A 4,768-nucleotide genomic window follows, 5' to 3' on the forward strand; every position below is an offset into this window, starting at 1 on the left:
TGGGGCATATATTAATAAGGAACACATACTGAGGCCACCATTATTCACTGTGCAGCATATGGGGCATATATTAAGGAGCACATAATCGGGCCACCATTATTCAGTGTACAGTATATGGGGCATATGTTATTAAGGAGCACGTAATGGGGCCACCATTATTCACTGTGCAGCATATGGGGCATATATTATTAAGGAGCACATAATGGGGCCACCATTATTCACTGTGCAGCATATGGGGCATACAGTTGTGGCCACAAGTATTGACACCCCTGCAATTCTGTCAGATAATACTCAGTTTCTTCCTAAAAATGATTGCAAACACAAATTCTTTGGTATTATTATCTTCATTTAATTTGTCTTAAATGAAAAAACACAAAAAGAATTGTCCTAAAGCCAAATTGGATATAATTCCACACCAAACATAAAAAAGAGGGTGGACAAAAGTATTGGCACTGTTCGAAAAATCATGTGATGCTTCTCTAATTTGTGTAATTAACAGCATCTGTAACTTACCTGTAGCACCTAACAGGTGTTGGCAATATCTAAATCACACTTGCAGCCAGTTGACATGGATTAAAGTTGACTCAACCTCTGTCCTGTGTCCTTGTGTGTACCACATTGAGCATGGAGAAAAGAAAGAAGACCAAAGAACTGTCTGAGGACTTGAGAAACCAAATTGTGAGGAAGCATGAGCAATCTCAAGGCTACAAGTCCATCTTCAAAGACCAGAATGTTCCTGTGTCTACCGTGCGCAGTGTCATCAAGAAGTTTAAAGCCCATGGCACTGTGGCTAACCTCCCTAGATGTGGACGGAAAAGAAAAATTGACAAGAGATTTCAACGCAAGATTGTGTGGATGTTGGATAAAGAATCTCGACTAACATCCAAACAAGTTCAAGCTGCCCTGCAGTCCGAGGGTACAACAGTGTCAACCCGTACTATCCGTCGGCGTCTGAATGAAAAGGAACTGTATGGTAGGAGACCCAGGAAGACCCCACTTCTTACCCCGAGACATAAAAAAGCCAGGCTGGAGTTTTCCAAAACTTACCTGAAAAAGCCTAAAACGTTTTGGAAGAATGTTCTCTGGTCAGATGAGACAAAAGTAGAGCTTTTGGGGCAAAGGCATCAACATAGAGTGTACAGGAGAAAAAAAGAGGCATTCAAAGAAAAGAACACGATCTCTACAGTCAAACATGGCGGAGGTTCCCTGATGTTTTGGGGTTGCTTTGCTGCCTCTGGCACTGGACTGCTTGACCGTGTGCATGGCATTATGAAGTCTGAAGACTACCAACAAATTTTGCAGCATAATGTAGGGCCCAGTGTGAGAAAGCTGGGTCTCCCTCAGAGGTCATGGGTCTTCCAGCAGGACAATGACCCAAAACACACTTCAAAAAGCACTAGAAAATGGTTTGAGATAAAGCACTGGAGACTTCTAAGGTGGCCAGCAATGAGTCCAGACCTGAATCCCATAGAACACCTGTGTAGAGATCTAAGAATGGCAGTTTGGAGAAGGCAGCCTTCAAATATCAGGGACCTGGAGCAGTTTGCCAAAGAAGAATGGTCTAAAATTCCAGCGGAGCATTGTAAGAAACTCATTGATGGTTACCGGAAGCGGTTGGTTGCAGTTATTTTGGCTAAAGGTTGTGCAACCAAGTATTAGGCTGAGGGTACCAATACTTTTGTCTGGCCCATTTTTGGAGTTTTGTGTGAAATGATCAATGTTTTGCTTTTTACTTCATTCTCTTTTGTGTTTTTTTTTCATTTAAGACAAATTAAATGATGATAATACCAAAGAATTTGTGTTTGGAATCCTTTTCAGGAAGAAATTGAGTATTATCTGACAGAATTGCAGGGGTGTCAATACTTTTGGCCACAACTGTATGTTATTAAGGAGCACATAATGGGGCCACTATTATTCACTGTGCAGCATTATTTAAGGCATATTTTTGTATGGAGCATCTCATGGAGCCCATCATAAACTTTATGGAGCATCTTATGGGGCCCATCATAAACTTTATGGAGCATCTTATGGGCCCATCATGAATTTTATGGCGCATCTTATGGGGCCATCATGAACTTTATGGAGCATTATATGGGCCCATCATGAACATTATGGAGCATTGTGAGGTTTATTTTGTATGGATCATCTTATGGGGCACATCATGAACTTTATGGAGCATTATATGGACCCCTCATGAACATTATGGAGCATTATATGAGGCGTATTTTGTATGGAGCATCTTATGGGGCACATCATGAACTTTATGAAGCATTACATGGGCCCATCATGAACATTATGGAGCATTATATGGGCCCATCATGAACTGTATGGAGCATTATATGGGGCTCATGATTCAATATGGAGCCCCCTTGCTTTGCCCAAGCATTGCTGAGTACACGCACTGGTATATCTCTGGTCTTAGATATACAGTACGTACCGTAATTTCAGAATTTAATCGTTATGGTATCAATTTCGTTTTTAAAGTCTTTTTTTATCCCATTAGAAATGGATCCCAGTGCTTCTAATCCTGGACCAAAACAAAAACGCAGAATGTACGAAGCTGGTTTCAAACTTAAGGTTGTGTCAAGAGCAGAAGAAAGCAATGACAGTATTGCAAGTAGGGAATTTTGTGTTAACGAAAAACAAGTGAGGGAGTGGCGGAAAATGAAAGTGGACTTGGAAAATACTCCAAATGCAAAAAAAGCTCAACGTCGTTCGAAGGTGTCATATGAGGCTCTAGAGACTGAATTGCATAAATGGGTTATGGAGTGTCGTCAAAATGGTTACTGCGTAACACGCATGGGAATTCGCTTACGTGCCCTTTAAATGGCTAAAGAAGACCAATATAAAGCACCAGGAATTGAAAATTTTGTTGCAGCAGCAGGATGGTGTTCCCGCTTCATGAATAGATTTGGCCTATGTTTCCGGCAAAGAACAAAGATTTCGCAGAAGTTGCCAAAAGACCTTGATGAAAAAGTGATGTCATTCCATTCATTCATCATAAAACAAAGAAGGATCCATAACTATGACCTGGGAGATATTGGAAATATGGATGAAACACTTATGACTTTTGATCTTCCAAGCAACAGAACTGTGGCATATATGGGAGACAAAACTATTTTACTCATAACCACAGGAAATGAAAAAAATCATTTCACAGTCGTTCTTTCATGTTTGGCTTATGGAACTAAGCTGCGACCTGTCATTATTTTTAAAAGAAAGACCTTGCCTAAAAAGGTCCACTTCCCACCACGAATTACAGTGCGCACTCATATTAAAGGCTGGATGGATGAAGATGGAACAAAAAATGGCTGGAAAAAATTTGGAATGGACGACCAGGAACAGCCTTAAAGAAAAACCCATTATTGCTAGTTTGGGATATGTTCAGAGCCCACACATCTGATGACATAAAAAAATTGGCAAAGTCTTCTGAAGTTACTTTGGCGGTTATTCCAGGTGCTTACATCTGTATTGCAGCCCCTAGATGTGTGTTTAAATAAACCTTTCAAAGACCATGTGCGGAGGATGTGGCATGAATGGATGTCATCTGGTCAACCCCGACTGACAAAACTTGGAAATCTGAAGAAGCCGGACATAGCATTAATAGCAAAGTGGGTTCGTGATGCATGGGAAGAGATTACAGAGGACATGGTGCAACGCGCCTTCAAGAAATGTGGCATTAGTAATGCTATGGATGGCAGTGAAGACAGCGCTTTGTATGAAGACGACAGCAGTGACTGTGATGACCAACTCGGTGATGATGACAATGTCTATGCTGATAACCTCTTACCAGCTGAAGCTTATTTTGGACATACAGATGATGAATCCAGTGACTGAAGGATTTTAACTCGTGTTTTAGATTGGTTGCTGATTGAGCTAAGGTTTTTGTACTTTTAAAGTTATTGTTGTTACCATATTGTTTTTGGTGACCCTCTTTTCCACTTACAGTGCTTGTTTAATGTTTTTCTTTTAAATAAATATTCAAAAACATTTAATCTACTTATGTCTCAATGAATTTTACGTTTATTCGTATCTATTTTTATTTTTGAAATGTACCAGTAGCTTCGGTATTACCCACCCTAGGCTTATACGCGAGTCAATAAGTTTTCCAAGTTTTTTTTGTCAAAACTAGGGGGGTCGGCTTATACTCGGGTCGGCTTATACATGAGTATATACGGTATTTAATCACCAAAACACATGCAAGATTTCTGGCTCTCACAGACCTGTAACTTTTACTTTAAGAGGCTCCTCTGTCCTCCACTCATTACCTGTAGTAATGGCATCTGTTTGAACTTCTTATCAGTATAAAAGACATCTTCCACAACCTCACACTTCAAACTACACTATGATGAAGACCAAAAAGCTGTCGAAGGACACAAAAATCAAAATTGTAGCCCTCCACCAGGCTGGGAAGACTGAATCTGCAATAGGTAAGCAGCTTGGTGTGATGAAATCAACTGTGGGAGCAATAATAAGAAAATGGAAGACATACAAGACCACTGATAATATCCCTCGATCTGGGGCTCCACGCATGATCTTACCCCGTGGGGTCAAAATGATCACAAGAATGGTGAGCAAAATTGTAGCCCTCCACCAGGCTGGGAAGACTGAATCTGCAATAGGTAAGCAGCTTGGTGTGATGAAATCAACTGTGGGAGCAATAATAAGAAAATGGAAGACATACAAGACCACTGATAATATCCCTCGATCTGGGGCTCCACACATGATCTTACCCCGTGGGGTCAAAATGATCACAAGAATGGTGAGC

Source organism: Dendrobates tinctorius, unplaced genomic scaffold, assembly GCF_039654945.1.
Source record: "Dendrobates tinctorius isolate UK_male_01 unplaced genomic scaffold, ASM3965494v1 ptg000192l, whole genome shotgun sequence".
Classification (NCBI taxonomy): domain Eukaryota; kingdom Metazoa; phylum Chordata; class Amphibia; order Anura; family Dendrobatidae; genus Dendrobates; species Dendrobates tinctorius.